Raw genomic sequence first — 27,148 nt, 5'->3', positions numbered from 1 at the left:
CAGGGAAGAGTGCAATCAATCATCACAGCAAGGATTTTCACAAATGTTTACCAGTCTATAATGAATCTTGTGCAGATCAGAAAGGTCAGTTGCTAGCTTCTCTAAGAGCAATGTTTTCATATTCTAACAAAGCAATTCAAGTATTTTAAATAAACAATATGTCCATTTTCTAAAGTTCTGTGGCACAAACAGTGAAATACAAGGATTAAAAAGTTGAGAAACATTTTTAAAAATCCAGCTAATTCATTGTATCCTTGGAATTAGAAAGGTTTTCTTTCCAGTGATAGTTTCCTCAAGTGTGTGGCTAAAGAATACACAGAAAGGTTCCTGACCAGATAACTGGGTTGGCTAGAGCTTCCATGCTGAATGAAAGACAGAGATTGTCAGTTCGATCCCCAGTCAGGACACATACCGGAAAAGATCAATGTTCCTGTTGTTTCTTTCTGTCTGTCTGTCTCTAAAATCAGTAACATAAATTCTAAAAAAATTAAGAAAAAGAATACCTATAAAGGATACTTTAATATTGATAAAATTTACTTTTATTCTTTTCAGGTTTTTAATTTTTTAACTTTAATTGTTTTAAGTGAGAAGAGAGAAAGAGGAAATAGAGACAGCCTCCGCATATGACCCAGTGGGGATCCACATGGCAACCCTGTATGGGGTTGATGATCAAATCAACTGAGCTGTCCTCAGTGCCTGGATCCAATGCTCAGACCAACTGAGCTATCCTTAGTGCCCGGGGCAAATGCTCAAAGCAGTCGAACCAGTGGCTGTGGGAGGGGAAGAGAGAGAGAAGGAGAAGAGGGAGGGGGGAAATATGCAGATGGCTACTTCTTTTGTGTGCTTTGACTGGGAGTTGAACACAGGATGTCCATACGTGGGGCTGACACTCTATTCACTGAACCAACTGGTCAGGGCCTGTTTTTAAGTTTTAATAAGCATGTTAAACATTTTATATTTAACATCTTTTTAAATTGTTTTCTCATGATTTTCCTTGAAGGGGAAATCTACATGCCATGTATAAATTTCTTTCTACCCGGATTCCCCCTTGGCTCTGGGCTAGTAAGTGTGGAGGAGTGCTGAGTTGGGATATTAGAGCTGGCGAGTAAAGAAGTGAGGCTATGTGTAGCACATTGTGCATGGCCAGGACTACTTCTGGAATTGTCTGTTGAAGCTTTAGAGTTAGTTTTCAGTTTAAATTTAGGCTATATTCTTTAATGGATGGGTTATTTAATCAAGAGTCATAAATCTTTTTTTATCTCCATTTCCTTTTTTGTAGAATGGGAATACTAATGCCTTGCCCATGTGGTGGTTGTAAGGATTAATCTCACAGTTCTTGTAGTGCATTATAGTCTTAAAACAAAATAGCACTTAAAAGATATTAGTTCGTCCCTCTTCCCCATCTCTCCTGTCTGAGAGCAAAGGTAGTAAAACAGCTGATCTCTTTAATAGCAATAGTGGTAGCAGATGAGAGGCATGGCTCCTATTTTACATTCCAATGAAAATATACTTGGGGTATGTTACAGTAGGCTTACCATAGGCCAAGGCCGTCTAGAAGGTCAAAATTGTGCTGTTTTTGAAAAATTGTTTTAATGATTTTGTGTAACTTCTGATTTAAATTACTAATCCTCTTTTTCTCAACTAAAACAACAAAATATGTGAGATGGCTATTTATTTGACCACATGATTTATTGTCATAGGCTCTACCTCAGTAAACCAGATTTCTCATTGTAGTACTTCTGTGGTGAAAAAAGGATCCTTGTTGTCTAATTTATGAGTTACACATTTGCATTTCTTTCAGCATTCATAGAAAGTAATCTTTTTTTTTAAATAAATTTTTATTAATGTTAATGGGATGACATTAATAAATCAGGGTACATATATTCAAAGAAAACATGTCTAGGTTATCTTGTCATTAAATTATGTTGCATACCCCTTGCCCAGAGTCAGATTGTCCTCCGCCACCCTCTATCTAGTTTTCTTTGTGCCCCTCCCCCTCCCCCTAACCCTCTCCCTCCTTCTCTCCCGCGTCCTCCCTCCCCCCACCCCTGGTAACCACCACACTCTTGTCCATGTCTCTTAGTCTCGTTTTTATGTTCCACCAATGTATGGAATCATGTAGTTCTTGTTTTTTTTCTGATTTACTTATTTCACTCCATATAATGTTATCAAGATCCCACCATTTTGCTGTAAAAGATCTGATGTCATCATTTCTTATGGCTGAGTAGTATTCCATAGTGTATATGTGCCACATCTTCTTTATCCAGTCTTCTATTGAAGGGTTTTTCGGTTGTTTCCATGTCTTGGCCACTGTGAACAGTGCTGCAATGAATATGGGGCTACATGTGTCTTTATGTATCAATGTTTCTGAGGTTTTGGGGTATATACCCAGTAGAGGGATTGCTGGGTCATAAGGTAGTTCTATTTTTAGTTTTTTGAGGAACCACCATACTTTCCTCCATAATGGTTGTACTACAGAAAGTAATCTTAAAGGTAGTTAAGTTAGATATATTTATAAAGGTCATTAAATTATATATGTAGAATTCTGAGTGTGGTGATAATTATTGTGCATAATTATCTGCAGTGTTCATACTGACGAGGATCTCTGGTTTGGGGTTATCTCGGTAAACCTAGATTTTAATAATGAATTGGTCACTTCCCTTTTGTGGACTTGCAGTTGTTTAAACTTGCTGCTGCTCAATTTTCTTATATCCTAAATCAAGATAATAATAGTACTGAATTGGTGGTTGTATGTTTCATTAAAGATAAAATTTTATCACAAAATTAGGGGATATTTCACAATGAATATGAAGCAATAAAAAAAGAAGCATTTTCTTTTTTTTTATTAAACAAGAACATCAGAATACCAAACAAGTCAAAGAAAGTTGTTCAGTTATGCAGATGAGATGCAAAACCAACTTATAATTTATTGGTGAAAATGCACTATACAGAAGGCTGAAAGTACTGGAGTATCTGCACGTTCCCTGATCTTAAAAGTGCACATCTTGCAATTTTCCAGCCCTTGCAATGACCCTGCAATACAATTTGCCCTAATGCAAAGCCTCGAGAGCCATAGATCATTTTGAAGCTGGTCAAACACAAATGACAGGGACAACAACACTTGGAACATTCCAAATCGCGATTAGGAGACTCTGGAATCACTTCCAAGAGACTGACATAGTATGAAGACAAGAACAGAGTTGCTGATCTGCCACAACAGCAAGAGATGACTGCTACTTGACCTTATTGGCAGGAAGGAACAGGCGGAGCAATGTAACAGAGCTGCAGGGACAGTCTCTTACTGCCACTAGACGATGGATATGCACCTAGATCGAAATTGGCTCCATCATGTTGGACTGCATGCCCGGTGATCAGTGGTATGCATTCCATTATCTGCTGAACACTGTAGAACCTGGAGAAGGTGGGCTGATGAGCATCGTCATTGGACCCGTGTTGAGTCATCAACTGTCCTCTTCTCTGATGAGTCATGGTTCAGTCTGCAGCCTGACAATCATAATGTCCTGATCTGGCGTGAATGAGGAACACTGGAGAATCCACGTTTAATGAAAGAAAAGGACTCCTTTGGTGATGGTAGAATCATGGTGTGGGCTGGCATCAGCATTGGTGGTCATACCGACCTCCACATCATCAGAAACAGATCGCTGACTACTGTCAGTAATCGAGATGAGGTCCTGAACCCTATAGTGGTACCCTATGCATGAGCAGCTGGAAACAACTTTTCATGGATGATAATGCAAGGCCCCACCAGGTGTATCTTGTCAACAACATGCTTCAGGAGGCAGGAATCAAACACATGGACTGACCTTCACATTCTCCAGACCTGAATCCCATTGACCATGCTTGGGATGCACTGGGAAGACGTCTGGGAAACCATCCAATGCCTCTCATAACACTTCTTGAGCTGGAAGTTGCCCTGTAGCAAGAGTGTCAGAGGATCCCACAAGAACTGCTGGACATTCTGATTCCGTCCATGCCCATTGCTGTCAGTGTGTTTTGGCAGTCTTGGGTGACCATACCCCCTACTGAACAGTCAATGTGTGGTACTCTGGTCCAGTTTGACATGCTTTTGTTCACCCCCACCAATATGTTACTTGCTCGTCAATCACAATGATTGATGCATCTCATTTGTATAATCAAACAACTTTCTTTGACTTGTCATTTGCTTTTCTGATGTTCTTGTTTAATAAAAAAATCAAATGCTTTTTTTTTATTGCTTCATATTCATTATGTAATATCCTCTAATTTTTTGAGCAGTGTATATGCATCCTGAGACAGAAGAACAAAGTTGGAATCATCATGCTCTCTGATTTCAAACTATGTTACAAACTTGTAGTATTCAAAACATTTTTGTACTGGCATAAAAACAGACATATAAATCTATGGAACAGAATAGAGAGCCCAGAAGGAAACCCATGTCTGTATACATGGTCAATTAACATATGCCAAAGGAGCCAAGAATATATGATACAATGGTGAAAGGACAGTCTTTCCAACAATTGGTTTTGGTGAAACTGGACCACTGTCTTATACCATACACACAAATTAACTCAAAATGGATAAAGTATTGAACATCAGTCCTGAAACCATAAAACCCCTGAAGGAAACAAGGTAAAGTTCTTTGACATTGATCTTGTGTGATTTTTTTTGGACTTGACCCCAAAGCAAAGGCAACAGAGGCAAAAATAATCAAGTGGGACTATACCAAACTAAAATGCTCTGTATAGTGAAGGAAACCATCCACGAAATGAAAAGGCAACCTACTAATGGGAGGAAATATTTGCATATCAGATATTTGAAAAGGGGTTAATATCTAAAATATATAAAGCACTCATACAACTCATTAGCAAAAAAACAAAAAATAAACCCCAATTTGATTAAACAATGGACAAAGGACCTGAATAGATCTTTTCCAAAAGAGGACATAGAGATGGCCAACAGGTACATGAAAAAATAATCAACATTAATCTTCAGGGAAATGCAAATCAAAACACAATAGGATATTACCTCATTCCTGTTAGAATAGTTATCCAAAAGAGAAGACATAAGGAATGTTGGTAAGGATGTGGAGAAAAGGAGACTGTTGTATTGTTGGGAGCATGAATTGTAGCCACTATTGAAAACAATATGAAGGCTCCTCAAAAAAATAAAAAAGAACTATGTACCATATGATCCAGCAATTCCACATTTTGGTATTTATCCAAAGGGAACAAAAACACTAATTAGAAAAAATGTATGCATTCCCTTGTTCATTCAATGCAACGTTATTTACAGTAGCCATTCAACCTTCACTATGAACCTCTGAAGTCCTTGCTATTATTAGCTACATTTCATAGATGGAGAAACTGAGGCACAGAGAGATTAATTTGCTTAAAATCACTAAGTTAAGTGGTGGGGAGCCAAAAACCCATGTTCTGGAGGTCTGTGGAGAGTTCTTAATTTATGCTTCATCACTAATTCTCTTAATGAGTCCTTGGAAAGTTTTTTCCACTGGGTCAAAGGAACTCCATGAAATATTAAGATGCCACAAATAGATACATGGTGAATCCTTGCATTTATTACTGAGTCTCTCTAAGCATGTTATTTCGTAGTTGTCTCATAGTTATCCATTGGCAGTTATATCCCAACTCATAAACCTCGTACCAGTCCACAGATCTGTTGTCAAGAAATTGACTGTAAAAATAGTTTTCTTCAGGTTAGAGGCCCATCCTTCATAGTGTGTGGGTTATAGTGCCTTTTGGCTTTTTTTTTGAGTTTGAATCTTAAGTTGTAATGAATAAAGAGAATTTTATGGCTTGGCCAGGTGTCAGGGATACACCAGCTATTGTAACCTGCTTTGTTCTTTGTGCATGTGTTTGAGTGTGTGTGTATTCCTCTACCTCCTATCAGATTACTGAATGATTAGAGGAAGAATAGAAAAAGTATAGTAGAGCCAAGACATATTTCATGGAGTGTTGGCTTTGGAGCAGCTTCTCTCCTTCAGAGCAAGTGCTCTTTATTTCAGCAGTGATCCTTTTGCAGCCGAGCTTAGGGCCTGGAACTTAGAAGGTGCTTAATAAATGTGTGATAAATAAATATAAATGAATGGATGAAATAAATGTTCTCTTTGGCTTGCAGCTTTCTTTTCTGATGATTATCAAGAATAAATATACTGAGGGGTGAATTTCAGCCATCTTTTTTTTTTTTTGAGAGTGAGAGAGAGGGACATACAGGGATAGACAGACAGGAAGGGAGAGAGATGAGAGGCATCAACTCATAGTTGCAACACCTTAATTGTTCACTGATTGCTTTCTCATATGTGCCTTGACCAGGGGACTCCAACTGAGCCAGTGGCTCCTTGTTCAAGCCTTTGGGCTCATGCTAGTGACCATGGAGTCATGTGTATGATCCCATGCTCAAGGTGACGACCTCAGGATTTTGAACTTGGGTCCTCAGCATCTCAGGCCAAAGTGCTATCCAGTGCACTACAGGCCAAAGCTCTCTCCAGTGCACAACAGGCAGCAATTTATTGTTCTTTATTTTATGTGATTTCCCTCTTCTAGTAATATTAAAAGGGGGTATGAGAGAAATAATTTAATCAAATATTAACTAGAACTTTCTATAAATTTTATACTGAGAGATGAAGTTTTAAATAGCATTTATTCTCAAGGCTTATGGCTAATGAATGCTCTGTTCCTTGGTATTAGTAGATAAAAGAACCTTGGGAACATATAGTTTTTAAAAAGTTCATCTAAAGTTCTACTCCTTTTTATTACCATGACTGCTAAATGCATGACGTAGCTGTATCTGGAAATGTGCTAGGGATGCACCCTCATCCCAACCTACCACTGGAATTGAGTTAGAGAAGACCATTATTATTTTCTTGTATGGTGTCTACGGATATGGAGAGTTTCTCAATATTTAAAGCTCCCTTTTCATTCTTTTTTTTTTTTTTTTTGCCGTCCTATAGATTTTAATTTCCAGTGATTTTTTTTTATTTATTTTTTTATTGTATTTATTTTTAATGGGGTGACATCAGTGAATCAAGATACATATATTCAAAGATAATATGTCCAGGTTATCTTAAAGTTCAATTATGTTGCATACCCATCACCCAAAGTCAGATTGTCCTGTCACCCTCTATCTAGTTCTCTTTGTGCCCCTCCCCCTACCCCTTCCCTCTCCCTCTCCCCCCTCCCCCCGTAACCACCACACTCTTATCAATGTCTCTTGGTCTCACTTTTATGTCCCATCTACGTATGGAAAAATGCAGTTCCTGGTTTTTTCTGATTTACTTATTTCACTCCGTATAATGTTGTCAAGATCCCACCATTTTGCTATAAATGATCCGATGTCATCATTTCTTATGGCTGAGTAGTATTCCATAGTGTATATGTGCCACATCTTCTTTATCCAGTCATCTATTGATGGGCTTTTTGGTTGTTTCCATGTCCTGGCCACTGTGAACAATGCTGCAATGAACATGGGGCTGCATGTGTCTTTACAAGTCAATGTTTCTGAGTTTTTGGGGTATATACCCAGTAGAGGGATTGCTGGGTCATAAGGTAGTTCTATTTTCAGTTTTTTGAGGAACCACCATACTTTCTTCCATAATGGTTGTACTACTTTACATTCCCACCAACAGTGGATGAGGGTTCCTTTTTCTCCACAACCTCTCCAACATTTGCTATTACCTGTCTTGTTAATAATAGCTAGTCTAACAGGTGTGAGGTGGTATCTCATTGCAGTTTTGATTTGCATTTCTCTAATAACTAAAGAAGAAGAGCATCTTTTCATATATCTGTTGGCCATTTGTATTTCTTCCTGGGAGAAGTGTCTGTTCATATCCTCTTCCCATTTTTTTATTGGATTGTTTGTTTGTTTGTCATTGAGTTTTATGAGTTCTTTGTATATTTTGGATATTAGGCCCTTATCTGAGCAGGTGTTTAAAAATATCATTTCCCAATTAGTTGGCTGTCTGTTTATCTTGTTATCAATTTCTCTTGCTGAGCAAAAACTTTTTAGTCTGATGTAGTCCCATTCATTAATTTTTGCTTTCACTTCTCCTGCCTGTGGAGTCAAATTCATAAAATGCTCTTTAAAGCCCAGGTCCATGAGTTTGGTACCTATGTCTTCTTCTATGTACTTTATTGTTTCAGGTCTTATGTTTAGATCTTTGATCCATTTTGAGTTAATTTTAGTACAGGGGGACAAACTGTAGTCCAGCTTCATTCTTTTGCATGTGGCTTTCCAGTTTTCCCAGCACCATTTGTTGAAGAGGCTTTCTTTTCTCCATTGAGTGTTGTTGGCCCCTTTATCAAAAATTATTTGACTATATATATGTGGTTTTATTTCTGGGCTTTCTATTCTGTTCCATTGGTCTGAGTGTCTATTTTTCTGCCAATACCATGTTGTTTTGATTGTCGTGGCCCTATAATAGAGTTTGAAGTCAGGTATTGTAATGCCCCCAGCTTCATTCCTTTTCTTTAGGATTGCTTTGGCTATTTGGGGGCTTTTTATAGTTCCATATAAATCTGATTATTTTTTGCTCCATTTCTTTAAAAAATGTCATTGGAATTTTGATGGGAATTGCATTAAATTTGTATATAGCTTTGGGTAATATGGCCATCTTGATTATATTTATTCTACCTAACCAAGAACAAGGAATACTCTTCCATCTCATAATGTCTTTTTCGATTTCCCTTAACAATGGTTTATAGTTTTCATTGTATAAGTCCTTTACATTCTTTGTTATGTTTATTCCTAGGTATTTTATTTTTTTTGTTGCAATCGTGAAGGGGATTATTCTTTTGAGTTCATTCTCAAATGTTTCATTGTTGGCATATAGAAAGGCTATTGACTTCTGTATGTTAATTTTGTATCCTGCGACCTTACTGTATTGGCTTATTTTTTCTAGAAGTCTTTTTGTGGATTCTTTGGGGTTTTCGATGTATAGGATCATATCATCTGCAAAAAGTGATACCTTTACTTTTTCTTTTCCGATATGGATGCCTTTTGTTTCTTTGTCTTGTCTGATTGCTGTGGCAAGAACCTCTAGTACCACATTAAATAAGAGTGGAGAGAGTGGACAACCCTGTCTTGTTCCTGATTTAAGGGGGAAAGCCTTCAGTTTTGTGCCATTTAGTATGATGTTAGCTGATGGTTTATCATATATGGCCTTTATCATGTTGAGATATTTTTCTTCTATACCCATTTTGTTGAGAGTCTTAAACATAAAATTGTGTTGTATTTTATCAAAAGCCTTTACTGCATCTATTGATAATATCATGTGGTTCTTGTTCTTTGTTTTGTTGATATGGTGTATTACATTAACCGTTTTACGTATGTTGAACCATCCTTGAGATTCTGGGATGAATCCCACTTGATCATGATGTATTATTTTTTTAATATTTTGTTGTATTTGATTTGCTAGTATTTTGTTTAGTATTTTAGCATCTGTATTCATTAGAGATATTGGTCTGTAGTTTTCTTTTTTTGTGCCATCCTTGCCTGGTTTTGGTATAAGGGTTATGTTTGCCTCATAAAATGTGTTTGGAAGTATTGCTTCTTCTTCAATTTTTTGGAAGACTTTCTGTAGAATAGGAACCAATTCTTCTTTGAAGGTTTGATAAAATTCGCTGGTATAGCCCTCTGGGCCTGGACTTTTATTTTTGGGGAGGTTTTTAATGGTTTTTTCTATTTCTTCTCTACTAATAGGTCTGTTTAGGCTTTCTGCTTCTTCTTGACTCAGTCTAGGAAGGTTGTATTGTTCTAGGAATTTATCCATTTCTTCTAGGTTGTTGAATTTAGTGGCATAAAGTTTTTCATAGTATTCTACAATAATTCTTTGTATATCTACGATGTCCGTGGTGATTTCTCCTCTTTCATTTTGGATTTTGTTTATATGAGTTCTTTCTCTTTTTTCCTTGGTAAGTCTTGCCAAGGGTTTGTCAATTTTGTTGATCTTTTCAAAGAACCAGCTCCTTGTTCTATTAATTTTTTCTATAGTTTTTCTGTTCTCTATTTCATTTATTTCTGCTCTGATTTTTATTATCTCCTTTCTTCGCCTGGTTTTGGGTTGTCTTTGTTCTTCATTTTCTAGTTCCTTAAGGTGTGAAGTTAAGTGGTTCACTTGGGCTCTCTCTTGTTTGTTCATATATGCCTGAAGTGATATGAACTTCCCTCTTATCACTGCTTTTGCTGCATCCCATAGATTCTGATATGTCGTATTATCATTTTCATTTGTCTGTATATATCTTTTGATCTCTGCACTTATTTCTTCTTTGACCCTTTCATTCTTTAAAAGTATGTTGTTTAGTTTCCACATTTTTGTGGGATTTTTTCCCTCTTTTTTGCTGTTGAATTCTAGTTTCAAGGCTTTATGATCAGAAAATATGCTTGGTACAACTTCAATTTTTCTGAATTTGCTGATGTTGTTTTTGTAGCCCAGCATATGGTCAATTCTTGAGAATGATCCATGTACACTGGAGAAAAATGTATACTCAGTCACTTTGGGATGAAATGTCCTGTAGATGTCTATCATATCCAGGTGCTCTAGTGTTTTGTTTAAGGCCACTATGTCTTTGTTGATTCTCTGTTTGGATGACCGATCTAGAGCCGTCAGCGGTGTATTGAGGTCTCCAAGTATGATTGTATTTTTGTCAGTTTTTGTTTTAAGGTCAATAATTAGCTGTCTTATATATTTTGGTGCTCCTTGGTTTGGTGCATATATATTAAGAATTGTTATGTCTTCTTGATTCAGTGTCCCCTTAGCCATTATGAAATGGCCATTTTTGTCTCTGAGTACTTTTCCTGTCTTGTAGTCAGCATTATCCGATATGTGTATTGCTACACCTGCTTTTTTTTGGATGTTATTTGCTTGGAGTATTGTTTTCCAGCCTTTCACTTTGAATTTGTTTTTATCCTTGTTACTTAGATGAGTTTCTTGTAGGCAGCATACAGTTGGATTTTCTTTTTTGATCCATTCAGCTACTCTGTGCCTTTTTATTGGTGAGTTTAATCGTTTACATTTAGTGTAATTATTGACACTTGTGAGTCCTCATTGCCATTTTATAGATTGCTTTCTGTTAGTTTTGTGCCTGTTTGATTCTTCTCTTTTGTTTTTATTTGGTTGTGTTCCATACATCTTTCCTCTGTTGCTATCTTTTTTAAATCATGTGCTTCTGTGGTGGTTTTTTCAATGGTGGTTACCATTAAGTAATGAAAAGGGTTCCTACCCTGTTCATTGTAGTGCACTATTTTGTGAGTACTTTTGCCCTCCATCGCCCTTTGCTACTGTTAATCTTCATCTTCTCCCCCCCTTTCTTATTGTTGTCACAGTTTAAAGTTGGTTTTGTTATGCTCTTCTTGGAGCTTTTACTTGTGGCTTTGTTGTTGTTGTTGTTTTGTTCTTTGTATCTGATTGGAGAACCCCCTTTAGTATTTCTTGGAGTGGGGGTTTTCTGGTGATAAATTCTCTCATCTTTTCTGTATCTGTGAATGTTTTTATTTCTCCTTCATATTTGAAGGTTAGCTTTGATGGGTATAGTATTCGTGGCTGAAAGTTCCTCTCTTTCAAGACTTTAAATATTGGGGTCCACTCTCTTCTAGCTTGTAGAGTTTCTGTTGAGAAATCTGATGATAATCTAATGGGCCTTCCTTTATATGTTGTATTCTTCTTTTCCCTGGCAGCCTTGAGAATTTTTTCTTTGCAGTTGGTTTGTGCCAATTTTATTATGATGTGCCTTGAAGTAGGTTTGTTGGGGTTAAGAAAACTTGGAGTTCTGTTTGCTTCTAGAATTTGAGGTTTTAGTTCTTTCCAGAGGCTTGGGAAGTTCTCATCTATTATTTGTTTGAGTATATTCTCCATTCCATTTTCTCTCTCTTCTCCCTCTGATATACCTATTATTCTTATGTTATTCTTTTTGATGGAGTCAGATAATTCCTGTAGGGCTATTTCATTTTTTTTAATTTTTGAATCTCTTTCTTCTTCTCTTTGTTGAGCCTCAAGTTGCTTGTCTTCTATTTCGCTGATCCTCTCTTCTATTTGGCCTGTTCTATTAGCTAAGCTTGTTACCTCATTTTTCAGCTCATGAATTGAGTTTTTCATCTCTGTTTGATTTGTTTTTATAGTTTCAATTTCCTTGGAGATATACTCTTTGTGTTCATCGAGTTGTTTTCTGAGCTCCCTAAATTGCCTTTCTGTGTTTTCTTGTATATCTCTGAGTATTTTTAGGATTTCTATTTTAAATTCTCTGTCGTTTAACTCCAAGGTTTCCAATATCTTAAATTTTTTCTCCATAGATTTTTCCTCATCTCTCTGTGTTACCTCTCTTTCTTTTGTATCCATGATATTCGATTTTCTCTTCTTTAATGGCATCTGAGGGTGGTTTTCTTGATAGTATTAATGAGATTTTATAAGGAATAAAAGGATAAAAAAATAAAAATAAAAAATTGCGCGTTTTTAAAAAAATTAATCATTAAATAAAGAAAAATAAAATAAGATAAAAATTTGAGGAAGAAAAGGGAATAATTCCTTCTCCTCCTTTTTTTCTCTCCTCTCCTCTCCCCTCTTTTTTGAGAAAATCTTGTGATGAACTGTGAATTATATTGTACTAAATAGAACAAACAATACCTGTAGTGGAGGGCCTGAATTGGGGAGAAGTAATATAGGGGTAAAGGAAAAAGAAAAAAAAGAGAAAAAAAATAAAAGAAAAAAATATTTATATATAAAAAAGGGGGGAGCAGTATAGACCCACAAAAAGCAAATTAGGAAAAAATTTGGGTCAAGAATAAAATGTTTTGCTTTTAGGTGTTGGCTGACTCAGAGTTATGATGAGAGGAATAAGAGGGAAACAGGAAAAAGGGGTGGAAAATTAAAAAATTACTATTGTATTTAGTGGAACAATAACTAGATAAAATGGAGAGCCAGGGATGGGAGCACTGCTAATGTGTTAAAAAGGTGAAGTAAAAACCCTCCAAAATGCCACAAACTTAAGTTTGAGTCCCAGATAAGATAATTTGTTCGTTATTGAAGTTTGAATGAGAGAAGACGTAAAGAAGAGAGGAAGAGACTAATATAGAGGGAGAAAAGAGAGAGAGAGAGAGAGAGAGAGAAAAGATGGAACCACTTAAAGAAGAAAAAAGAAAAAGGAGGAGAGAGAAAGAGAGAGTTAGGGGTTTTGGATTGCAACCCTCAAGGAGAGAAAGGAGGAGCAAAGAAAAGATAATGGGAGATGTAACACTTATGGGTAGTGTAGTTCAAAGAGAGGCGAGAGTAAGACTGAGAGAGAATTAAATGACCAAATTGGAGTAGAAAAAAAAAATCAAGAATGAAGAAAAGAGACACAGACGAACAAATATAATAAAATGGGATAGGTTATAAAATCTGCAGATTATTCTTGATTTTGAAAGGTTGTCGTCTTGCTTTTTCTTTTCTGTCTTTCTGGTCGGTGACTTTGTACCCCGGGTTCTGCCCCTGTGGCATGCTCTGGAAGAGGTTTGCAGTTGATAATTCTCTATGGCAATGTCATGTATTGGGCTTCAGTCTCGTTGGCAGTCGAGGTTCATTAGTGTTTATAGGCTCCAACAGTGAGAGGATCTCTCACTGTGAGAGTGTTCCTGGAGCCTCTCTCCTAGTCTTTCCTTCCACAATTAGAAGCCTGATAATCCAGCTATGGGGTTGCTGCTGCCTCTGCCTGGATAGTAAGAGTCTCAAAGAGCTGGCAACTCCCCACTCTATTCCCACTCAGCACAGGGCTCTGAGTAAGGCTCAGTCAGTCAGACCTGCCAGCATAATCAGGCGTGGCTTCCTCTTACTCAAAGACCTCTGGCTCTGCCCCTCTGTGGGATAACTCGAGTGCCCACTCCTGAGGCGTTTGGAGGAATCTCTAGCCCACTCTCTGTGCGCACCCACCAGGATGTCAGACCAGACAGGTCACACTTCCAGTGAAATCCCTACCCACACGGAAAAGATCGAGCTTTGGAATTGGCTTTCGCTCTATCCTCGTGCGGCTTTCCCAAGGGGCTAGGGCTGCCTGAGATTCCGCTCCTGGCCCGCTCACAGACCTGCTCCTCTGTGGGAAAAACACGGGCGCCCACCTCTGAGGAGTTCGGAGGAATCTCCTGTCCACTCTTCCTGCGTGCGCACTGACCAGATTATGAGGCTCAGGCGGGACGCCTCTCACTCTGGGAAAGCCCTCTGCCCATACAGAAAAGTTACTGGGTTGGAATTGGCTTTCGCTCTGTCCCCGTGCGGCTTTCCTAGGGCGCTGGGGCTTCTGCTCCTGGCCCGCTCACAGGCCTCTGACTCTGCTCCTCTGAGGGAAAACACGGGCGCCCACCCCTGAGGAGTTCGGAGGAATCTCCTGCCCACTCTGTGTTCGTGCGCAAAGACCAGATTATGAGGCTCAGGCCGGACGCCTCTCGCTCTGTGAAAGCCCTCCTCCCGCACAGAAAAGTTCCGCCGTTGGAGTTGGCTCCAGCTCCCTCCCCGTGCCCGGTCCCCTCAGGGCGCTGGGGCTCCTAGGAGATGCTGCTTTTTGCCCACACAGAGGCCTCTGACTTTGCTTCTCTGTGGGTTAGCACGGGCGGCGCCCACCCCTGAAGTGTTCGTAGGAATCTCTTGCCCACTAACCACGCCAACCAGGAGATGCAGAAAATGGCTGCCCCACTTGTCTTTCTTTGTCTGGGTTTGGCACGCATGTGTTAGCTTGAATTGCCCCGGTTTTTCCACGGCTTGGATCTCCGTGCCACAGCCTGGTTTGGCTGTTTGTACCGCAGCCTGGAACTATTCACTCCCTATGCCCGCCTTAGTTTCTATATTCTCAGTTCTCAGTGAAAGCCATCCTGTTTGGATTAGAGAGGAAGGCGGAGCATTTCTTACTCCTTATTTCCCCCGGAGTTTGACCATATATTTAGCCAATCTTTCGCTCGATCCTACCTTCGGGTGTGTTGTGAAGCATCTGAAGACTCCAAGGATAGGTTTTTCTGTTTCTGGTTGAAGAACTTGTTGAGTTTATGGGGAGATTTTCGGTATCGCTTCCTACTGCGCCATCACTGTGATGTCATCCTCCCTTTTCATTCTTAAGAGCTTCTACTGTTTTCTTAGAATCTAACCCTTTATATGATACCGTGCCTAGCATTCGTCCTTTTCACTTTTCGTTGATGATTTCTTCTAGGTGCTTGGAGGTTGTTTACTTCGTTAATTTTTTTTTTTACATTTCTATTTAGTGATTTTAGAGGGATGGAGGGTGAGAATGACAAAGAGAGAGAGAGAGAGAGAAACATAGATTTGTTGCTCTACTTATTTATGTATTCATTGGTTGATTCTTGTAAGTGCCCTGACTGGAATTGAACCTGCAACCTTGGCTTATGTGGATGATGCTCTAATCAACTGAGCTGTGTGTCCAGGGATAAGGTCTTTTTTTAAAGTTAAATCATTGGGATGACATTGGTTAATAAGATTATATAGGTTTCAAGTGTATATTTCCATGATATGTGATCTGTTGTATATTGCATTGCATGCCACCACCCAAAGTCATATCATTTTCCTCATTTCAAAGATTTCATCTAACATTATTCTTTCAATATCTGCTTGTGGCAGTACTATTATAGTGCTAGAGATTCACAGATAAATGCTCCTCTTTTTTGGGAGATCTTAGTCTGTGTGGGTGTTGGAAACAGGGTGAGGGAGAGTGAGAGGAGATCCAGTAGCCATATTTTCATATTCTTGTTTCACCTCAGATAGCCAAATGTGTGTAGAATCAAGATTCTCCTTTTGTGTACCAGCTTTGTGATCATGTGGGTCAGTACTAATATGAAATATAAATAAAAAAGAAGGAATTTGGTGAAGTAGAGATGAATAGGCAGATCACAGAGGATTTTTAGGACAGTTAAAATAATCTGTATGATACCTTGTGCAAATGCACAGAATGTACAGTAGCAAGAGTAAACTTTCAGGTGGACTGGGGACTTTGGGTGACTATGGTGTATCAGTGCAGGTTCATCAGTTGTAGCACATGTAGCATTCTGGTGGGGCATGTTGATTATGGAGGAGGCTATGCATGTGTGGGGGCAGGAATGATTTGTGAAATCTCTGTACCTTCTTTTCAATTTTACTGTGAACCTAAATCTGTTCTTAAAAAGAAAAATTTTACAAAAATTGAAGGAAGTCACACAATTATTCATCTATATCCAGTATATCTAAGTTTGATGAAGTTAGATCTATTAGGTACATCATTTACATCAAATTCTTCAGATTATTTCTCTCTCAGATTAATTTAAAATAATGGTTTTAATACTTTTGCTCTGATTTTGTGCACACTCAAGAGTGAAAGCTTTCATCACAGTATAAGGAAATACACATTCCAAGATAACTTAATTCATATTATCAATTTTAAAGTCTTTTAATTAAAAATCTATAAAAGATGTAGTAATTGATATAAACCTCTTTGAGTCGTGTTTTTATGTCTTTAAAGAAAGTGAATTTCTCTTCTTTACCATTTTCCTGGAGTTAAATTCTAGCTTTTTAGTTTGATACTTAAAAATAAATTCAACATAGTTCTGATTGAACAGTTTATCAGGGAAGGAGTGAAGAATCAGGCTCTCTGAAATGACTGAAGTATTGTGCCAAGTTCCTGATGCATCTCAGAAGAAAAACATGAGAATTTATATAATCTAGATTTCTGGTCCTTTTCTAATAACGTTGAACCAAAGCCATTTCATAGTTACAGATTTGCTTTCAAACCTTATATTTTGAGATAAAGTGCTGTTAAAGTAAAAAAGGGAAAGTGCTAAGTAAATTTATATATAAAAGCCATGGTGCTTGTGCTCGCTTCGGCAGCACATATACTAAAATTGGAACAATACAGAGAAGATTAGCATGGCCCCTGTGCAAGGGTGACACGCAAATTCGTGAAGCATTCCATTAAAAAAAACCAAAAACCATGGTGCTTTTGTGCATGTGTGCATACACACACACCCCACTCCATTAAAATTGTTGCCTCTTTGGAATAACATGAAAATAGAAATGTCATTTATTTATGATTTATCGATGAGCTGCCTATCCAGTTTACAAGTTTTCCTGGTTTCCCCCCATCATCCTACCTCCTATCTGTAAAGCTCCGGATTTTCTTTCCTGTTACCAACTCTGCTAGAGGGTGGAATGTGTCTAGGACACACAATAAATTAGCCAACTTTGTACCTTTTTTACAGGTATCAAATGAAGAACCAAAATGAATTGGGGATTATCTTTGGCATATAATTGTTTATGCTATCTCTATTTATCATTATAATGGTAAATTAATGTTGATTAAAAAAAAAAAATTTAGAGCCCTGGCCAGATGGCTTTGTTGATGTGAACATTGTCCTGATGCACAGAGATTGCTGGTTTGATCCCCAGTCTGGGCACATGCAGGAGCTGATTTGTGTTCCTGTCTCTCTCTCCCCCTTTCTTTCCCTCTAAAATCAATCAATACAAATTTTTAGAAAACGTATTTGAAACAAAAAGGACACGGTTATTGGTTTTTGATAACATCTTAGAGTTTTCCACTCAAGTGTTATTTTCTAATATAATCCTACCTAGTAGAGCAGCCCTAGTCATTTTTTATCCTCTTATTCAACTTCATCAGTCTTTATAGATTTATTTATTCATACACCTATATATCCACCTGTATAATAGGTTTGTCTTTTTGTTTAGATGACAAGTACTGTGATGGGTTATATTTACTCTAGCAAAGTGCCTGCCCCAGAGCAGGTACAAAATATTTGTTGAATAAACAATAGTTAGGGAAGACAATTTTCTTCATTTTATGGAAATGCAAATTAATTATGAAAGATAACATTATCAAGGTTACATTACTATTAGTAGGAGTAGGATTAAGTAACACCCTAAATCTTATAATGCACATCTTGAACATTGACAGTAAACATAATTAAAAATTTAAACCATTTGAATTTGTTAATCTCTACAAATTGAATACTTTGTGGTTATTTATCATGTCATGGTGATATTTTTAAAATTTGTGTCCAGTAGTAAAAATTTGGTTGGTTTTATAAATGTGTTCTAAAGCATGCTTGGAAATACTGGCCTTCATCTGTTCATGTCTTTGTCAAATTGAAAGTCCTTTGCTAAGGATGAATACAAATAGTTTTGTTCTTGTCTCTGATTAGATAGAATGACTGGTAAATTAGTGTTTCAAGAAATAAGGAATAATTGACTTAGTTTACTTATATCATCAAAGCAACTAAAAAGCAATGAAACAATCAATGTCCAAACATGGAAACAGAAAAAATCTTTTTAATGTAGACAAATTGATTAAAACTAAATTCTAAATTATATTTTTTTGCTTTCTCTAAATATAGTTTTATATTCCAGACAGTATTAATTCATATAATAGTTTTTAAGTATAGAAAAAACTTTTGGAAAATGGATAAAAGTAATATGGCTTTGACCCTGTGACAATGTCAGTAAAAATTGAAAAAATGTATTTCTCAATTATTGCTATTATTCTTTGTGATTTTCAATGTTTATTAATATTACACAGCATTAGAAAATATAAACTAGGAAAGTAGAACACCATTGATTTATTCCTCTTTCATTGAAATTAGAATAATTATAATTGGTACTTTCATCTAAGAGTTGTTCTGGTGGTTACAGTAATGGATTAAAAGAGCTGGCGAGGCTTAGAGCGCTGATCTCATCTCTTTACTAAGCCTTGAACATTTTTCAACAAATGAAGATGTTTATAAAGACATCCAGATGAAAATCTTAAATAGTTCCAAATTCACTTGTCAGAAAATTTCAACTTATTTTGCGTTGAAATTTCTTTATTTTAATTTTTTATTCATTTTGAGAGAGAGAGAGAGAGAGAAGGAGAGGGGGGGAAGAGAGAGAGAGAGAGAGAGAGAGAGAGAGAGAGAGAAAAGTATCAGCTTATTGTTTTACATAGTTATGTACTCTTTGATTGCCCTGACTGGAAGTTGAACCTGCGATCCTCTGCCACTTCCATTAGACACTTTATCCACTGACACACCCAGCCAGCGTTGAAATCCCTTTAATCTTAAGCCTCCTTAGTTTTCAAAATTTAAAAACATTGAAACAAAGAACTAGCATAGAGACTTGGATTATCTTGTTATCTTACTTTTTATAATGATTCATAAAGTTGACAATATTTTTGTTTACTCTCTTTACCAGTTTAAATAATTTCAGTTCTATCATTGGTTCTCTTACCTTTTGACCATTTTGATCATTTGGCACAGAGCACCTTTGCATGTTTTGGGTACCCTTAACTATTTTGGAACAAAAATAACATGTCTTTCTGGTTCAGATAATACCAAATGAACTTGTGAACATTAATGCTATTTCAAGACATCCTACACAACTTGTGTGATATGGAAACAACTGTGATTGCTGTTGGTCACAACTACTGTGGTTTGTTGCCTATATATTGAATACATAATTGAAGTAAGTGCTAAGTGGAGGAAAGTGAAAGTAAAATGTAATAGAAGTTAAGGAAAGTAAATAAGTTTCTGAATGTAAAGTATAATTTATTTTCCTGTTCAAATTTATGATTTCGTTAGCTTATGGTTTCTATGATCCGAACCCTTTAATTTATCTGACAACTTTGCTGAACTCTCTCATTATGAAAATTTTGTTGTTTTCTTCTAGGTGGATATTTTAATCATCTAAAAATGATAAAGTTTCCCCCCTCTTTCCAGTGTAAAGAGAAAAAATCTTCTACATTGATTATAATGTTTCATGTCAGTTTTTGTTACACAAATATTCTTTGATAACCAAAATTACTTATAGCCTAAATTCAAATAGTAAGTTGGTGGAGCAAGATAATTTCAGTTAGTTTGTTATATGTATATGGTTCATGAATTTTGGATTGTGATGAGAGCTAAGAAAGTGAGGAAAATTGAAAACTGAAAATTTATTTGAAATTATTTTGCTACTGAGTTTTACTAACAAATGTTTAACTAATTTCAGATTGAATAGTATCCCTGTATAGCTTATACTAATTTAAGGAAGTTCTCTTCCATTTTTAATTTGTTAAGGCTTTTTGAAAAATTGTAAATAGGCAATAAAATTTATCAAGTGCTTTTCCTGTATTAATTGAGCTAATCATATGATGATATTTAAACACCTTTGCATTGCAGACCACGTCATTACATCATTGTATATTATTATTTTTAAATATAATCTTGGATGCAGTTAACTAATATTTTATTTGGGAGTTGTTTCTCCTCCCCTCCATTCATAAGTGAAATGGATTCATATTTTCTTTGTAATAATGTCTGAGTTTGGAATCAGGAGTCCATTAATTAGCCTCAGAAAATGAGCTGGAAATTTAAGCACTTTCTATTTGCTGGTACAAGCTATTAATATTTCTTAAAAGTTTATTAAAACCCCCTTGTGGGCCTTGAGTTTTAGGAGAGTTTTGACTACTATTTCAATTTATTTCATGCTTTATGGTATATTCAAGTCTCTATTTCATCTTTTGCCAATATTCTGGAGATATTTTTCTAGGAATTTATCCATTTTAATTTTCATTTTCAACTGTTAGCCTATATTTGTAATGACACTTAAAAAATCTATTTAATATTTAGTACTCCCCATATTCATTCTGTGTCTTTCTTCTTTGTTCTGTCTGCCATTTTACCCCATCTTTGATGAAATGGTTGTCAATATTTATTAATATTGTTCATCTTTAGAAAAAGCAACCTTTGTTAATTTCTCATATTGCTTTTTGGGGTTCTTTTGTTTATTCTTTCCTAACTTTTTGTTCTTGTTAATATTGTTTTTTTATTTCTTATTATTTAGGGGTTTCCTTTTCTTTGTTTTAGTTAGTTTAGAAGGCAATAACAGATAAAATACTTGATAATGCTTTTATCCTGTATATTTATATTATCTTCCTGATTTTTTTTCTTTTTATTTTTTATTTGAGTACCTCTCCAAGAAAGTTTTATGTTTGGGTCTTTGTGAGGCAAACCTTTTGTTAACTGGTTTGCCTGAGTAATTTTTATTCTGCCTATACAGAATAAAATTGTTTCTTTGAGAAACAATTGGATTTGATAACAAAATTCTACTGTACAGTTATTTTACTTCAGCACTTTAAAATGTTACTATACTATATTGTGTATCCAGTTTTGTTCCAAAGATTACCTGCTTTCTTTCTGGAAGCTTTAGGACTTTTGTCCTTTTCTTTTTAATTTAAAATTTAACCATGATGTGTCATGATATAATTTTTCTTCTTTGTTCTGTTAGAGAACCCTTTTATTTTGAGATATTTCATCTTTCCTTAGTTCTGCAACATTTATTTTAAGTATTTCATCAGAGATTTACTCTGTCTCTGTCTTTATCTTCCTTCTATCACTATTTTTTCTGAGATGCCTATTATCTGGTGTTCACACATCTGTTTCCATTTGTTGGTTTCTTTTTTCATGTTACTGTATCTTATCTTTTTCTATTGCCTTTTAGGAAAGGTCACCAGTCTGATTTGCTAAATCAGTAATTAATCCTTTACTGTATCCATTCTGCTGTTTATTTTCTCAACTACAGCTTTTATTACAGCTGTTATATTTTTACATCAATATTTTAAATAATGTCTTTTTGTTCTTTTATATTTTTATTTATTTACTTACTTACTTACTTACTTATTTTTGTATTTTTCTGAAGTGAGAAGCAGGGAGGCAGAGAGACAGACTCCCGCATGCACCCGACCGGGATCTACTTGACATGCCCACCAAGGGGTGATGCTCTGCCCACCTGGAGCGTTGCTCTGTTGTAACCAGAGCCATTCTATCACCTGAAGTGGAGGCCATGGAGCCATCCTCAGTGCCCGGGCCAACTTTGCTCCAATGGAGTCTTGGCGGTGGAAGGGGAAGAGAGAAATAGAGAGGAAGGGGGGGGGGAAGGTTGGAGAAGCAGATGGGTGCTTCTCCTGTGTGTCCTGGCCAGGAATTGAACCTGGGACATCCACATGCCAGGCCGATGCTCTACCACTGAGCAACTGGCCAGGGCCATATCTTATTCATGTTTTACATCGCTGATATCTTGTCATAGGTGTATTGTGTTTACTGTAAATTATTGGTACATCTGTTCCAGTAATTCTGCTTCAGCATATACATAAAAATCCTCCAAAATATAAAGGGAACCCAAATATTTTAATTGTGTAAGTGCAAGAATGTGTGATATTGACATTGATGAAATGACTAGAGCAAATTTGTGTACCTGGCCAGGCAAGGTTTCTGGGCATTGGGCAGAGAGCCAAATCTGTCCTCATTCAGGCTGTGGTTTGGTGCCCCCTAATGGTCATTGCCTTCTTTGGGTTAAATTTCCATGGGTACAATTTAGTTTATTTTGGTAAGCTTCGAAACAGCAGAGGCAATGCATTCTGGTTAGTTGTTTCTCATTTTGTGGGCCTGATTGGAATGACTAGTCTAGGAGAAACCTGGGAATGTAGGAACCCATTCTCTTTCACCCTGCTTCCAGGAATGGTATCGAGTGACATGGCTTTGCCCTCCCTTCCATTTCTGATCAATGGAAAGGGAAAGCAGTGCTTTATGTTTAGATTTGTGTATTCATTTAATTGTTGGTGTTCTTCATAGTTGTCTAAGTACCTGAATTTCTGGATCTATTCTTATTCCAATGATGTAGCTACTCTGTCTCTTAATGTGAATCAGGAAGGTCTGAAGGTCAGCCTCTGGTCCTTGTGAATCTGGCATTGAACTTCAAGCACCACTGACTTCCTGTTGATTCCTCATTGCCTCTTCTCTACCCTAGTGATTTTACCCGTAACTCAACAAACCTGTAAGCTGCCTGTTGACATTAACAACCAGATTTCTGCTGCCCAGTTTATATGGTTTAGTGGTGGGTGAAAGTGTATGTTTTGCTTATCACACAGGGGAGGCAAGAGTAGCATCGGAAGGTTTTCCTAAAGTGTGTTTTCTCACAACCTAGGGTACAGCACTGTAAAGCCAGTAGCCACAGCCACCATCACAGCCACCTGGCCCGTGCAGGTTCGCATTAGATTCGGACAAACGGTAATGAAACAATGGAGCCAAAAACTTGGTGGGCCATCAGCTTTAATCCTAGCTTGCACCCGACAGGCAAGCAATACACACAGTGGGAAGACACTTCCCTTTCCATTCAGGGCTCCTAAAGCCACTGACTTACCCAAGTTTCCTAGAATCAAAGGTTTCTAGCTCACTAGCCTTATTGACCTCTGTTCCCCATCTCCTTCTCTCTGCACAAACTCTGCACAAACTGGCTTCTCCTTCAGCATTCTGCCATCTTGGCTGCTTCTCCTCTCCTCCACATGGCCTTTCTCTGCTCTCCTTTCTCTGCTCTCCTCTCTAATACTAATCTCAGGAACCGAGAGAGAGCAAGCTCCCAGTTCGCCCCATTTTATAGTGTAGAAATCAAAACCTTTAATCCAGTATACAAACAAGGAAGTCTCTGATACAAAGTCATTTAGGGTGGGAAAGGCTTAGTCTTAAAACTAAGCCTTAGGGTATAACAACCCTGCCTGCTTACAGCCTGTCCCCCACACCCAATGCAAACTATAAGCGGGCAAACCTATATATCATATTTACAAACTTATTTGACCAACAAGCACCCTGACTCCAACATGCAGAGGTTTCTTTTTGTTTTTCTGTTTTCTGTGTGTGTGTTAAGTTCCTTGTAAGCACTTCCCTCATTAAACTACAGTGTCTCCAGGATTGATTTTTTTGGAGGAAGTCAGTAGTGGAAAGAGTTTTATCATCTTGATAGGAAGAAGAAAATATACTACCTTATAGGTTACTACAAAGCAAGTTTTGACCTATGGCCTGGGTTAAAACAGTCTCAAATTGGTAAATTTAAAAACAGAATTTGATTGCATTGCTTTCTGGTATTTAAATTTTGATTTCACTAGCTATTGAAAAAGTTTCCTTTTAGGGTGCTTTCATTATCCTTATATGATTCTTTTGTTTTGAGAATTCCTTTTGCCTTTTATGTTGTTTTTCTTTGTATTTTTTTACATTCCATTATCACATGGTGACACAGAAATTGAACATGCCTTGGACTTTCTAGATGCTCTCACTTTTTTAGCAACATTTTATAAAGCCCTTTTACATATCTTAGTCATATTCATTTCTGGCATTGTTTGAAGGAAGTTGTAAGGCTCATAGAGGTCGAGTTTATTAGACAAAATGACACAGCCCGTAAACAATGGCAGGCCAAGGATGTAAGGAGGACCAGCCTCAGTTCAGGGCTTGGTCTGCTACCTCAGCTACATTGGGAATAATTTTTTACATCAGAATCCTCTTAATTCTTTGAAACCACGTATGTTCAGTTCTAGTTTTTCAAGTAAAATGTTTCACAGTTTTACTGTTCAAAAACTTTTAAGTCAAGGATTTCCACAAACCCACATATTCCATATTCATAGGAATTTTTGATGGATTGTACTGTATCTTTTTTTTTTTTTTGTATCTTTTTTTAAACCAACATACTTGCTTTGTACCTAACTCCCTTCTAGATTGAATCTTTTCAATTACTGATTCTCACAGCCTGAAGAAACGGTGTCATTTGTTCTTTCTTTTCTCCAGTTCAAATTATGATGTGAAAATAGCTGATAGCAGCCAAGGACTTATTGTTGGAGGGGGGGACCTGCCACATTTAAATCTCAGAAATGTGTTATTTAAATGTAAATTATATAATTACTTTCATTATGATCTATAGACTGCCTTAGAAATATATAGGCTCTGGATATAGCATATTATATTTAGTTTTTCCCTTGGTTCTTAGGATCTAATTTGTGCCATTGCAATTTCTTTTAACTTCTCTGTTGTTATCACTTTAAGAACATGTTTTGAACAGACTCTTCTGTTGACTAGTTTTTTACCACCTCGATTATAGTATCCTAGAGTGTTTTAGTAGAAAAGAAATAAAAGGTTATTTAGACTTCCTTGATATTATATCTGGGCACATAGAAAGATTAAATGACTTGGCCAAAGCCTTCTTGCAAATAAGGGCCCATGCCTTCTTAGAGCTCAGATTTTCTGACTTCAACTCTGATTCTTTAAGGTATACCACTTAATCTCTTAATAAATGGTAAATAGAAATTTTATATTTTTTATTTGAAGCTATTTCTCTTGTGGGAATCTCACATTATTTTTCTTTTTAACAACTAACTGCCTCTTTGTTACGCTTTACTCCCTGCAACATATGAAAGGTTCAATTCCTGGCCAGGGCACACCAGAGAAGCGACCATCGGCTTCTCTCCCCCTTCCTCTTTCCTTTTTCTCTTTCTTCCTCTCCTGCAGCAGTGGCTCGATTGGTTCGATAATCAGCCCTGGGTGCTGAGGATAGCTCGGTTGGTCCGAGTGTTGGCCTCAGGTGCTAAAAATAGCTGAATTGAGTCGAGCATCTATCAATTCAACCACACAGAGGTTGCTGGGTGGATCCTGGTTAAGGCACAGTCGGGGAGTCTGTCTCACGATCCCCCTCCTCTCACTTAAAAAAAAAAGATTGGTTAATCTCTTTGATGGAGATAATACTCAATACTCTGTTAAGTTGTACAAGGCCTTTATATACTCACTAAAGACACACTAAATCATTTCTAATATTATAGATATGTATATAAAGTAAAATATTTTGTTTGTAGGTTGCATAGTACTGTATTGAAATAATCTGTGACCAAGTAGCATACGTATACATATATATGTAGCCTATTCTGATTAACTTAAACATCTATACTGAATGGTTTCTGAAGGGTGCATAATGCAGTGCCTCTGACAGCCCTATTGAGGAGAAAGCAGAGGATAGGTAGTGCTGTCCTTTGTTCTCACCATTATAATTATAGTTCACCTTTGTGGGGTAAAAGTATATTTTTGTGAAAATATGGCTTATGTCAAATTATTAAATATTACTTTTACAAATTAACATACTATATCTTTCTTTGGAATAGGAATCTGTTGCTATTCTTTTTTTTTTTTTTCTTCAGTGAGAGGAGGGGAGGCAGAGAGATAGACTTCCACATGTACACCAATGGGGATACACCCGGCTCTTCTTAACATCTAAGGCAGAGGCCATAGAGCCATCCTCAGCGCCCAGGTCCAACTCGTTCCAATTGAGCCGTGGCTGCAGGAGGGAAAAGAGAGAGAGAGAGAGAGAAATGAGAGGGGGAGGGGTGTAGAAGCACATTGGCGCTTCTCCTGTGTGCCCTGACCAGGAATCAAACCTGGGACATCCACACACAAGACAGACGTTCTACCACTGAGCCAATTGACCAGGGCTTGTCTCTCTTCAACATTACAAAATTAATGCTTGAGAAATTGGAGGCATTTATTATTTTTATTTTGTCTCAGTGTTCAACTCATCTCTTGGCAATAAGTGATGTCTTGGTGATTATTTCAGATTCTTATTGGGCCATAAATCTTAGTCATATCAGTAATTTAAACAGTGGAGAGAAGGACAGCAAGGAGGACAGAGTTTCCTTTCTAGGTGGGTATTGAATTAGGGAAGATGCTATGTATAGGCAAAGCATTTTGAAAATTGGTAATTGCTTTCTTGTCTCCTTTTAAACAACAGAGAATATATACTTTAGCCAAATTCAAGCTCAACTGGAGATCTTGACTTAAATATGTTGCAATTTTGAAAACTTTATTCCTGGCTCTGGCTGGGTGTTCAGTGGATAGAGCATTATCTGGGGTGCCGAGTTTGATTCCTGGTGTGGGCACGTATGAGAAGCAACCAATGAGTGCATAAGCACAACTAAATGGAAGAACTAAGTGGAACGAGTTGATGCTTCTCTCTCTCTTCCTTCTCTTCCTTTCCCCTTTCTCAAATCAATGGATAAACTTTTTAAGAATTTAAAAACTTTATTCCTATTTCTTTCTAGAAGTATAGTTTAACACTTAAGAGATATTTTACCAGTAAGTTTCTCATTTACCAATAAGTTTCTGTATTCATGCTTAATTAGTTGTTTCTATGAGTTCAAAACAAAAATCTAGCTAAGGACACCTATATTGTAGGGAAAGATGCTTTCACATTTATTACTTTTATGTGTATACTTCTTTACAGATTTGTTATTTTGCCTAATTTATTCTTAAATTATTTCTAGTTTTAATGGTGAGTACTTGATATTAGAGCCAAGGGGAATGGACT

General features: G+C 36.9%; 1 protein-coding gene and 1 non-coding gene across 2 annotated transcripts in view; both read left to right on the top strand.

The window, feature by feature from the left end:
- FBXL17 (F-box and leucine rich repeat protein 17) overlaps positions 1-27,148 on the top strand; it is a 712,016-nt gene that overhangs the window by 155,210 nt on the left and 529,658 nt on the right. The gene's annotated exons all lie outside the window — the stretch shown is intronic.
- LOC136336943 (U6 spliceosomal RNA) lies at positions 16,825-16,931 on the top strand. The gene has a single exon (XR_010731677.1). It is a non-coding gene; the product is annotated as a U6 spliceosomal RNA (small nuclear RNA).

Source organism: Saccopteryx bilineata, chromosome 4 (genome assembly GCF_036850765.1).
Source record: "Saccopteryx bilineata isolate mSacBil1 chromosome 4, mSacBil1_pri_phased_curated, whole genome shotgun sequence".
Taxonomy (NCBI): Eukaryota; Metazoa; Chordata; class Mammalia; order Chiroptera; family Emballonuridae; genus Saccopteryx; species Saccopteryx bilineata.
This window is presented reverse-complemented; position numbering and strand designations above follow the sequence as displayed.